This window comes from Bufo bufo, chromosome 4 (genome assembly GCF_905171765.1).
Source record: "Bufo bufo chromosome 4, aBufBuf1.1, whole genome shotgun sequence".
NCBI lineage: Eukaryota > Metazoa > Chordata > Amphibia > Anura > Bufonidae > Bufo > Bufo bufo.
Window position 1 is genome coordinate 149,347,717 of NC_053392.1, and position 13,239 is coordinate 149,360,955.

The window sequence follows — 13,239 nt, forward strand, 5'->3', positions numbered from 1 at the left end:
TACATCACAAAAAGCACAACAGCAAGCGATCAAAAAGGCGTTTGCCCACCAAAATAGTACCAATCTAACCGTCAACTCATCCCGCAAGAAAAGAGACCCTACCTAAGATAATCGCCCAAAAACGGAAAAAACTATGGCTCTCAGAATATGGAGACACTAAAACATGATTTTTCTTTTGCAACATGGTAGAAGAGGTAAAAAAGCAACATGCGGCACTCACCGAAGTAACCTAATAGTTTCTCTTTATTCATAGGAATATGTAACATGCGGGATGCTGGGGCAGACATTCTGTTGCAGATGGTAGCGGCTTAGGCTGTTTCGCGCGTACTGTCGCGCTTCTTCTGGTCGCTGTAAACGTCATCACGCCTCATTGCGCTTTATAGAAGCGGCGCTCTGCAGCCGCAGCCATCAGCAGCAGCTGTGCGCCGCAGATTAGTGACATTAAAACCATTAACATACAGAAAGGGACAACCACACGCCAACCAGTACCACTGATTGATACAAATTTCACCATTATGATGCATTTTGCTGTACAGTGACATTACTCTATCGTCTGACATATATAAGCAATTCCTAAGCAACAAGGGATGTAGCTCTCTACGGGATCAAAAAAATCATAAGCTGTCTATACAAAACACAGATGGATGTCTCAATATCCTATTTCGAATCTTAAAGGAAAACCGACATGTCATTTCTGTCGTTCAGCCCCGCTGCTTCCAGGGCTCCGGTTAGTAGGATCCACCTTGCTTCCCTCTGCAGGAGCAGACGGTGCCGATCTCCTCACCTAGGGATGGCTCAGACCTGTTCCACTCCTGCAAAGGAAAGACAGCGCGGACGGCCGCCATGGATGGCTCTGATGTGCTCAATCAGGCGGGGACATCCTCTCCCTGAACGAACAGAATTGACATGCTTACGGATGCGCTCAAAAAGTGGGCGAATTGTTTTTCCAATGTAAAATCTTTTACAGGGGCAAAAAACAACATAAACGACATAGGGTGTGCGGCATGACTTCTGGGCAACCGACTTAGATTCGAGTTTGTCAGATGGAAATGGAGTTAATCCATTAAACAATTCCACCCCTTTAGAAAAAGACCGAGAAGGGGGCGTGGCGGACGTTCAAGAAAAGTCAAAAGAGATCCGCAAATCGACGAGACGGATACGTTGAGTCTCCTGGCGACAATAGAAAACGAAGATCAAGCCCCGAACACTCGTGTCATGGACATAGTAGTGAACCTCACGGGTTTAGAACTGCCCCCAGGCTGCAATCCACTCCTAAATCGAGGGTTGGGATTCAGCCTAGCTAGGCAGTTCAATCCCGGTCGACTTCGAAATCGACCTATTCCTTTCAGTTCGCAAATTATATTTGAAGAAATTGTTTGCTGAATCCCCTCCCAGTGATGCACCACCATTGCCGGGAGAGATCCCAGCGACAATCACGGAAACTGATTTCCACTTGAAAGGTCGCTTTAATGAGGAGGAAATAGAATGTATACAGTTTTTGGCCAGTATGGAGGTGGAGGAGGTAGACAGTAATAGTAGCCAGGTGGACAAATATGTAGGTGGCGTCAGGTCCACCTTCCTTCCTCCCATGCCGGCCGACTCGGCGATAGACCTGTTCCACAAGCGGGTATTAAGGGAGATACGTGCGCTGATTTACCCAGCAGCACCCCCTAACATTACTGGGGAGGAGTATCGGGCCCTCTTGTGGTTAAAACAACAGGAAAATATCATCATTAAGCCGGCCGACAAGGGAGGGAATGTGGTCCTGATGACCAGGGAATATTATATGGAGGAAGCAGGTAGACAATTAGAAGACGGCACAGTGTATCACAAGTTGAAAGGGGACCCCGTTCAGGGGATCGCCTCAAGACTTTGTGTATTGATAGAGAAGTACATAGTAGCTGGTTTTTTACACAGAGGCATGGCCAGTAGGCTCATTCCTGCTCATCCAAAAATTCCTGTATGGTATTTTGTGCCGAAAATCCATAAATCACTGACCCGACCCCCAGGTTCGCCCCATCGTCGCCGGGATCGGGTCAGTGACAGAGCCACTTTCTGGCTACATGGATTGGCTCCTCAGACCACTCCTTGTAGGTACTCCAACGTATCTCAAGGACACGGGAGACTTCCTCCGGGCACTCAAGTTTTTTGAGTGGCGGAGGGAGTTTAGCCTGGTGTCCTTGGACGTCGAGAGTCTGTACACCAGAATTCCACATGATTTAGGACTCCGGGCCATCAACCTTGTCCTCAGTAGGAGTGACAAGGGAACAATGTTTAACACCTTCATTCTTGAAGCACTTGACCTAGTTCTCACCAGCAATGTTTTCCAATTTGATGGTCAATGGTACCGCCAGGTACTAGGTACTGCAATGGGCACGCCTGTGTCGTGCACGTTTGCAAACCTGCACCTGGCGGTATTTGAAGAGACCTACATATTCTCGGTGGGTAACCCCTTTCTGCGGTTTATACATTTATTCTTACGTTATGTTGATGACATTTTTCTGGTCTGGTCAGGCAGCGAGGAGTCATGCCACGAATTCGTGGATTATCTCAATACGCGCAACCGGATGAACATGCGATTCACCGTCAATTTTGGGGGCGAGTCGCTTGATTTTTTGGATGTGCGCGTTATAGCAAAGGATAGTGTATTACACACCACGGGTTTTCGTAAACCCACCGCGACAAACTCGCTGCTTTACCAGGCCAGCTTTCACCCGCCGTCGGTGAAAAGGGCCGTCCCAACAATTTGTCCGTCTGCGGAGGATCAACGACACCGATGTCGGATTTCACAGGCAAGCAAATGAACTTAGTGACCAGCTTTTAGATCGGGGTTATCCGCCGAGGATGGTCTCGGCCGCCCTTCACCGGGCGGCCAAACTTGACCGTAACTCTTTGCTGGCGGAAAGGGATAAAAATAACGAACTATCCCGCTTCGCCTTCGCATTTAAATACAGTCCCGCAGCAGACGTGATGAAGCAAGTCATCAATAATAACTGGGACCTTTTGAAAGGGGATCCTTCTTTGAGCAATTTCTCTAGCCAGCGAGCCCTAGTCACGTTTACAAAGTGCCCAACTCTCAAAGATAAGTTGTTTAATAGTGTACTCAGTAAGCCCCAGGCGGAGACCTGGCTCACGAGCAAAAAATCTAGAGGAAACCATAAGTGTGGGCACTGTTCTTTTTGTGCACAAAATGTATGTAGCAGGTGGTTACAGATAGGAGGAGTCAAATACGTAGTGCGCGATTTCATCACATGCCGCACACCCCATGTCGAGGGAAGCAAGGTGGATCCTACTAACCGGAGCCCTGGGAGCAGCGGGGCTGAACGACAGAAATGACATGTCGGTTTTCCTTTAAGATTCGAAATAGGATATTGAGATATCCATCTGTGTTTTGTATAGACAGCTTATGATTTTTTTGATCCCGTAGAGAGTTAGATTCCTTGTTGCTTAGTAATTGCTTATATATGTCAGACGATAGAGTAATGTCACTGTACAGCAAAATGCATCATAATGGTGAAATTTGTATCAATCAGTGGTACTGGTTGGCATGTGGTTGTCCCTTCTGTATGTTAATGGTTTTAATGTCATTAATCTGCGGCGCACAGCTGCTGCTGATGGCTGCGGCTGCAGAGCGCTGCCTTTATAAAGCGCAATGAGGCGTGATGACGTTTACAGCGGCCAGAAGAAGTGCGACAGTACGCGCGAAACGGCCTAAGCTGCTACCATCTGCAACAGAGTGTCCGCCCCAGAATCCTGCATGTTACTATTCCTATGAAGGAAGAAACTATTCCGTTACTTCGGTGAGTGCCGCATGTTGCTTTTTTACCTCTTCTACATTGTTGCACTTGAATCGGCTCCCTCTCTCAGTGCTGAGCACCACGCACGAAGTTCTAATTACCGCAGTGTTCGCGTATGGCAGTGGCTGGATTCTAGCCTGAATTTGTAGCAGTGCCGCCGTATTCCTTTCTTATTTTACAATGATTTTTCTTTTGCTTCAAAAATAAAATCATTGTGTAAAACTTACATAAATAAAAAAAAGTATACATATTAGGTATCGCCGCGTCTGTATCGACCGGATTTATAAAAATATCACATGACCTAACCCCTCAGATGAACACCGTAAATTTTTTTAAATATAAACTGTGCTAAATAAACAATTTTTTGTCACCTTACATCACAAAAAGTGTAATAGCAAGCGATCAAAAAGTCACACGCACCCCAAAATAGTGCCAATAAAACCGTCATCTCATCCCGCAAAAATCGTACCCTACCCAAGGTAATCGCCCAAAAAAATGAAAAAATTATGGCTCTCAGACTATGGAAACGTAAAGAAATATAAAAATCATTGTGTAAAACTTACATAAATAAAAAAAAGTATACATATTAGGTATCGGCGCATCCGTGACAACCTGGTCTATAAAAATATCACATGAACTAACCTGTCAGATGAATGTTGTAAATAACAAAAAATAAAAACGGTGCCAAAACAGCTATTTCTTGTTATCTTGCCTCACAAAAAGTGTAATATAGAGCAATCAAAAATCATATGTACCCTTAACTAGTACCAACAATACTGCCACCCTATCCCGTAGTTTCTAAAACGGGGCTACTTTTTTGGAGTTTCTACTCTAGGGGTGCATCAGGGGGGCTTCAAATGGGACATGGTGTCAAAAAAAACAGTCCAGCAAAATCTGCCTTCCAAAAACCGTATGGCATTCCTTTCCTTCTGCGCCCTGCCGTGTGCCCATACAGCTGTTTACGACCACATATGGGGTGTTTCTGTAAACTACAGAATCAGGGCCATAAATATTGAGTTTTGTTTGGCTGTTAACCCTTGCTTTGTTACTGGGAAAAATAGATTAAAATGGAAAATCTGCCAAAAAAGTGAAATTTTGAAATTGTATCTCTATTTTCCATGAATTCTTGTGGAACACCTAAAGGGTAAACGGCGTTTGTAAAATCAGTTTTGAATACCTTGAGGGGTGTAGTTTCTTAAATGGGGTCACTTTTATGGAGTTTCTACTCTAGGGTTGCATCAGGGGGGCTTCAAATGGGACATGGTGTAAAAAAAAACAGTCCAGCAAAACCTGCCTTTCAAAAACCGTATGGCATTCCTTTCCTTCTGCGCCCTGCCGTGTGCCCGTACAGCGGTTTATGACCACATATGGGGTGTTTCTGTAAACTACAGAATCAGGGCCATAAATATTGAGTTTGGTTTGGCTGTTAAACCTTGCTTTGTAACTGGAAAAAAAATTATTAAAATGAAAAATCTGCCAAAAAAGTGAAATTTTTAAATTGTATCTGTATTTTCCATTAATTCTTGTGAAACACCTAAAGGGTAAACAAAGTTTGTAAAATCAGTTTTGAATACCTTGGCGGGTGTAGTTTATAGAATGGGGTCATTTTTGGGTGGTTTCTATTATATAAGCCTCGCAAAGGGACTTCAGACCTGAACTGGTCCCCTAAAAATTGGGTTTTTGAAAATTTCTGAAAAATTTCAAGATTTGCTTCTAAACTTCTAAGCCTTGTAACATCCCCAAAAAATAAAATATCATTCCCCAAATGATCCAAACATGAAGTAGACATACGGGGAATGTAAAGTAATAACTATTTTTGGAGGTATTACTATGTATTATAGAAGTAGAGAAATCGAAACTTGGAAATTCGCATTTTTTTTACAAATTTTTGGTAAATTTGGTATTTTTTTTATAAATAAAAATGAATTTTTTTAACTTAATTTTACCAGTGTCATGAAGTACAATATGTGACGAAAAAACTATCTCAGAATAGCCTGGATAAGTCAAAGCGTTTTAAAGTTATCAGCACTTAAAGTGACACTGGTCAGATTTGCAAAAAATGGTCCTTAAGGTGAAATAGGGCTGAGTCCTTAAGGGGTTAAACATGTGGGACCACTTTCTTAGGCAGTGGAATGGCATTTTGCTTTTCATTCCTGAAATATCCAACAACTCTCCCGTAGTTTTTTCTGATGCCGCCGCAAATACAGGCTTTGCAGCTATTTTTGGCACCCACTGGCTAACGGACAAATGGCCGAATGAAGTCATCTCTATACCAGGTTTCTTTCACACTTCGGCAATTTTTGAACTTTATCCCATAGTAGCAGCTGCCCATGTTTGGGGTCAAGATTGGCCTGGCCAAACAGTATCATTTGTGTCAGATAATGCCGCAGTCGTTGACATTCTGAATAGTGGGTCGTCGAAGTCCCCTCACGTTATGTTATTTGTAAGACGTCTGGTTCTTCTTCCCCTACAACACCAATTCTGCTATATATGTTCGCACATCCCCGGGACCAACAATACAGCTGCCGATGCCTTATCTCAATTTAGCTTTTCCCTTTTCTCGCAGGTTTGTCCAGAAGCAGACGTCATCGGTGCCACAGTCCCTCCGTACGCCTCTCTGATCCTAATCTAGACCCTCATCTGGCCACGGCTCGTTTGTTGTTAGCCAAGTCACTCTCGCCTAATACTGCTAGGGCCTATCAGACAGGTTGGGTAGCTTTTCGCAAATTCCAGGACAAATTCCCTCAAGGCAACACCGAGTTCGTTGAGTACATTCTTGCATTCATTAGTTACTGTCACACCGATTTGAAACTGTCACACTCCACGGTCAAGTCCTACCTCGCGGGAGTCCAGCATTTCAGAGCCATGAGTCACCCGGGGAAGGGTTCCTTGTTTTCTATCCATGCCATCAAAGCCACTATGAAGGGTGAGAGACGCATTTGCCGGCAACCCATTACCGGCCAGGTTTTCCGTAATCTGTCCGACATGCTGGACAGAGAACCTTTCGGTGCCCAGCAGAGTTTAGAAGTGAAAGCGGCCATGTACTTGGCCTTTTACGGTTTCTTGAGACCGGGAGAGTTCACTTCCCCTCCTAACAGTGATAGGTTTGTCACCGTCAGACAGCTCAACGCTACCAGAGAAGGTTTCATACTCTCGCTAGTTACCACTAAGACGTCTTAGGTAGGCTCCCCGACTCAGGTGTCATATTTTCCTACCTCACATCGTCGGTGCCCCGTTCGCGTTCTCCAACAGCTATTGACTGTGTTAAACGACAAACTGCCTAATAGCCCGTTGCTGCCCTTTAACAATACTCACCTCACCTGCCCCAAATTCATAACCCACATTCGTGTTTTGTTGGCTAACCTTGGAATAGACCAGACCTCAGTGTCTGGGCATTCTTTCCGAATAGGAGCGGCATCCGCCGCATCAAAAAATCAAGTGCCAGCACATATCATCAAGAGACTAGGTCGCTGGCGTTCCTCTTGTTTTAACTGATATATACCTCACCCGAATTCCAAAATGTCTCATGCTTTTCAAAGTTTGGTATTGTAATTTTGAGTTATAAAGTTGTCTTGAAAGAAATTTGTTGTTTATTTTTGGCCTCCTTCAGGTATCCCCACAACGGCGCGGTTTCGGCACAAATCTAACTGCTTTAGTTATACATCAACAAGTAGGAGTTGCGTTCTCCCGTCAGTGCCCTGACCACAAGTTTTAAGGCCGATTCATTGGCCTGTATTTGTGGGAGGGGCACTGCTGCCTATATCAGGGCAGCATGCCCCCTCCCTCAACGAATGACTTGATCTTTTCTGTACGTTGAATGCATAATTTTTGGGGCCTGTAATGTAACTGGCCAACATTAAAATTGTTATATGGTGACAATGGAAGATATGAGGGGTTCCAATATGTTCCTGACTGGAAAATATTGGCAAAGTTCTCAGCTTTTAACATCGGCCTGAGGAATTAGCTAGTGTTGTCAGTTGCGTATCATTTTGGTGCATTTTTTGCGGTGAATCGTTATACAGGAGATATAGCGCAGGTAATGTAACTGTCCGCAGCGGACACCGGCTACAGAAAAAGTACACTGGATGTCACAGATATTTTTAGGCTGCGCACACCTTACATAGATGTAGCGCAGATAATGTCGCTGTCAATAGCGGCGAAAAAAATTACACCGAATGTCACTGATATTTCGGATGCGCTAACGTTATACTGGAGATATAGCACAGGTAATGTCGCTGCCACCAGCAGCAAAAAATTTGACTGAATGTCACTGATATTTCGGATACGCAAACATTATACAGGAGATGTAGAACAGGTATTGTAACTGTCCGCAGCGGACACCCTCTATGGAAAAAGTACACTGGATGTCACAGATATTTTTAGGCTGCGCACACGTTAGACAGGAGATGTAGCACAGATAATGTCGCTTTCTGCAGCAGCCAAACAATTGTAAGCTATTTAGCGCAGGTTGTGCTAAAAATATATATTGCTGCCAGATACAACTATAGTCCTTAAAAGGACTTTTGGGTCTCTAACAAGTTTTAGCAATTTTGTGCAGTTTGCACAAAAAATATATATTGCTGCCACACACAATAGTCCTTAAAAGGACTTTTGGGTCTCTAAAAAGTTTTAGCAATTTAGCCCAGGTTGCTCTAAAAATATATATTCCTATTTCACTCCCTACACTATTTCTCCCTTCTGCTCTCCAGCTCTCCCTGACTAAGACTGAGCCGAACACATGTCATCAGTGCTATATAGCACCCGATGATGCATTCCGGCCAGCCAATCACTGTAATGCCAGTAGCCAACATGGCTACGGCATTACAGTGTATGGCAGTACTTACCTGCACTTTAATTGGCTGCGTAGCAGCCAACAAACGCGCGGGGAGGAGACTTGAGCATCGTGCTTGAGCACACGTGGTATTCAGCCGAACACCGCGATGTGCCGAGCATCGCGATGCTCGAGTAAAATTTGTGTTTGGCCGAGCATGCTCGCCCAACACTAGGGCCCAGTCTTAATGATGACCATCCTGATCTTTTACTGCTTTTAAATCATTCTTCAAAGTCTCCATGTCTTAGAAAATCAGCAAGATGCAGAGACAGAAGGAGCTGGATGTTCCTGATGACATATTCTCATCAATATTACATGATGTGGAAAAGGAGGAAAAGCAGAAGGGCTTCCACCTGTAGGGCAGGAGAGCACTGGGTTTGGCAGAAAGGGTACAGCCTCTGTTTAAAGGTGCCGCGCGGTCATTAGCAATGAAGACTGACTATACAGTGTGAGTGCATGGCCGCCACCCGCCCACAGTACAGCCGCTCTGTGCCCTGTCTATACCTGATTTATAGCAATTTGTGAAGAGTTAATTCATTATGAATCACATATCTTGTGGAACATTTGCAAAGCTGCTGAATCTAATTTTTCAATACTTTGCTCATCTCTAGTTATAGGTTATACAGTTCACCTGATATACCCCAAAATGTTGACATTTAAAATTACAACTTGTCCTAAATAAAACAAGTATGGCATTCTTACAGCTATGTTTACGGAAAAATTAAAAAGTTATGGCTTTTGAAATTCGGCGATCAGAAAACAAACAAAAAAAAAAGCTTAAAGCACCAAACTAGGCTGGATCCTTAAGGAGTTAATGGTGAATTGGCTGCTCAGAAGTAGAAGAAACATACTGATATGAAAGAAAGAGAGAATTAAAGAATGTCACTGAAGAAATGGATGACTGTACTGAATTTGGTTCCCATAACATAATTTTGAAGATCACATGGTTTTTGCAATCACCTAAGAAAAATTAAACTTCCTTCTCAATATTTATTTTGGGTGATCTTACAGTATATAGCCTATTACGACTTCAACAAGCTATTAAAAGACTCCCATTGCGTCTCTATTACATGTAAGCAGTCCTCAGACTGGCAAACAGTGACATTTAGAACGTCACTGTCATATTTTCTTTGTGATAGCAGCAACTTGTACAGGACTGGATGAGTAGTGGCTTAGCCTAGAGCACTTTGGTTGCTTCAATGAAGTTTAGTGACCAAAACTGCCTGCTCACATTTTTCTCACAGGAACAAGCCAATGCACATCAAGTGAATGACAAAATTACAAGGTTTAAGTTGACTATTATTAGCATGGAAAATCTTGTGCAAAGACATAAAGGCATAGATTCGCATTTTCTGCTCAATGATAACACTTGGGATGTTCAGCTGTTTCTCTAAATGGGTTTACAAGTTAGATCTGGTTAATTAAGAACAATTAAAGGGGTTGCATGGGGTTAGAAACGGATGTGCTTTGTTTTTTTCCGAAACTGTGCCAACAGCGGTGTTAAGCGGTGCTTACTACTAATGCTGCCCATGGTCTAAAAGTGGGCACACATTCCAGCACATGCAATGGGCTGAGACAGGTCAATGCCAAGCCCTTATGTGAGGCAGCATATATAGGATTTGACTTAGCCCAGCTTATGGACTGTGTGTGCAGAGCCTGGGGCATGCAAGGCCCTGATGTTAGAAAATGTAAAAACATCCTGTGAGGAGCTTATTACATACAGTCCTAACAATGAGCAGTATTAAGACATTGTGTCCGGCTGCTTATACAACATCCTTACTTTACCCAGCATCAGCAATTTTGAGTAAGACAAGGCTGCCAAACAGACTTAACCTGTGGATCACCCAAAGCTCTTTAAGCACAGGGGGAATTGCCATCATTAGAGATCCTTCTAGCCAATGTACCCCACTCAAACAACTAGAGAGGACAAAGGGCTTTGATCTGTACGTAGAGACACAGTGCTGTGAGTGACAAGACCAAACACCAGAAGATGTTCACCATGAAGTGGGGTTTCATGGGCTACTAGAGTAGAAAAGCCTTTTCATTAAAACTGTGGAGTGCTCACACTTAAGGCTCCTTCACACGCACGTTTTTTGCATTCCGTATATGGGCCGTTTCTTTTAGTTCCATATACGGTCCGTATATGGAAACATTCATTTCAATGGTTCCACAAAAAAAAGGAATGTACTCCTTATGCGTTTCGTTTCCGTATCTCCGTTTTTCGTTCCGTTCAAAGATAGAACATGTCCTATTATTGCCCACAAATCATGTTCCGTGGCTCCATTCAAGTCAATGGGTCCACAAAAAAAATGGAACACATACGGAATGTACTGTCTTCTGTATCCATTCAGTTTTTGAGGAACCATCTATTGAAAATGTTATGCCCAGCCCAAATTTTTCTATGTAATTACCGTAAACTGTATATGCCATACGGAAAAAGGGAACGTAAAAACTAAATGGAACCAGAAAGACTACTGAAATAAAAAACATAAAAACGGATCAGTTAAAAAACGGCCCGCAAAACACTGAAAAAGCCATACAAGCCCTAAAGGGAATCTGTCATTAGAAGATGAAATATTGTTCAAATTAAGATTTTTGTTAAATGTATTTTTTTCCCAGCTTTATTTTTAGTAGTTTTTCTTTCTATAGTGGTGGCGATACCTCAGATATGCTTGTGCAAGGTATTGAAAGGGTCAATAAACCAGCAAGGGGAGGCGACCGCAAAAGGAAACTTCTAAACAGAGAATCCTTCTGGATTTTCAGATTGGAAAGTCGCCAACCCCAAGGGCTAAACAAAAGATTAGATTTGATTCTACAATACAGAATATTGGATTCCCTGTATCTTTAAGCTATTCATGAGGATATTTTAAGTTTGTTTTATTGTCATGCACCTTTGCAGGAGGGAGTGGCCACATGACCCCCTGATTGGTCCAGGTGCGGTTTCCTCCTCCTATAAAGGTGAGGACTGAGTGTATGTTTAATGGTCATGAGTAAGGGCTGAAATTGTTTTGCTGCCTGAAACGCGTAGGCCAACGCAACCCGTACCTGGATGCTTTTTAAATTTTGATATTGAATAAAGTGCAATTGGAACTTCTCAAAGAAAGGCTGGACAACTCTTCTTCACTTATTTCTATTGCTCCCAGTCTGGGTGAGGGAGCGGTCCGTGTCCTTATGGTTGGAGTTTCCAGACAGGTGAGAGCTGCTCTAACTACCTTTGAATAGACTGTGATTAAACCCGGTGAGCGAGCACTCCTAATCTCTCTGCACTATAACTCTTCCTGCGAACTGGGAATATAATGGAGCATGTGTCTTTACGTCCCATGGAGGACGAACAAGAAAGATTCCAAAAAATTTATGTCATTTTTGAAAAACCACAGCAGGACATCCAGGACAGCTTGAATTTGAACACACTCATGTCTACACTGGAGAAATTATTATTGAAAGAGCTCCGCACATGGTGGGATTATACTTCATTGCAGAAATATATTGAAAAACATATGATCCCAAGGGGCTTACGTTTAAAGAAAAAAACATCTACAACTTACTCAGACATGTTTTTAGAAGAATTGGAATCCATCTTATCCAGCTGCTCACTAAAACTGATGGACTTGATTGTTCGCAATGAAAGACAAACATTGGAAGATCTCAGGAAGGAGATTAAAACTACACAGGACTCACTTCTGGTTTATGTCAACAATCCCGAATTCTCAAAATTCAATGATAAATTGAAAGAGGACCTCAAGCAAACTGAAGACGCGCTCATACAAATGAAGCAATCCATATTCAATCGCGATTTGCTGGACTATAGCCGCAAAGAAGTCTATACCTGGGCCAAAATGAGAGCACATACACCGTGCTCAATACTAAGAGGCTTACGATCCAAAAAAGCAAATCGCCGTAAGGTCTCTTTCAGCTCTACGGAGGCTGAATCCCTGGAGTCAGAGTGTGACTTGGATCAACCCCAAGTGAAGGAAGCTACAAATTCCTCTGTATTAGAGCCCAGTTCACACAAGCAGATGGCAAAAAACGCAAGGCGGGCCGAAGACATCACAAATCGCCGGTATCCCGCGAGGTTCAAAAAAGGAAAAATGAACCACAAATAATTAATCTATCTACTAGCATATTGTCACAGTATGAGTTAAATGTACTGGAAAAAGGATTGACATTTTCACCAACATGCCACTTCGATCTTTATAAAACTATATTGGATGTAAACAGGCTGGCCCGTAATTTAACTTGGCGGCAACATTTTCAATTATTTAAGCCCTATACAGATAATATGGGTGACATGGAAACCAGCCTGATTACCTCCAATACAGAAACCAATACCGATGATGATAATTTGCAAAATGCTTTTGCTGACAAATATGGTCCAGCAAATATGTCATTTACAGAGATGATACATGTATGAATTGTAGGAATTACAAAACATGAGCTCTCCTTTACAACTAACCCATTGCTCGCAGAACTTAAACGTCTCCAACCGGGACTTCTATCCAATCCAGTCAAGATCCCATGCGCTTGACAGGTTCCAAGAATTGGTTGAGAGGGATCTAGTTCTGTTGAACAATAAGGTTATCTCCCAGGAAAACAATTCCAGATTGAGTAATC

The 13,239-nt window shown here is 42.9% G+C and overlaps 1 protein-coding gene across 1 annotated transcript in view; it reads right to left on the minus strand.

The window, feature by feature from the left end:
- AGTR1 (angiotensin II receptor type 1) overlaps positions 1-13,239 on the minus strand; it is a 262,557-nt gene that overhangs the window by 39,593 nt on the left and 209,725 nt on the right. The gene's annotated exons all lie outside the window — the stretch shown is intronic.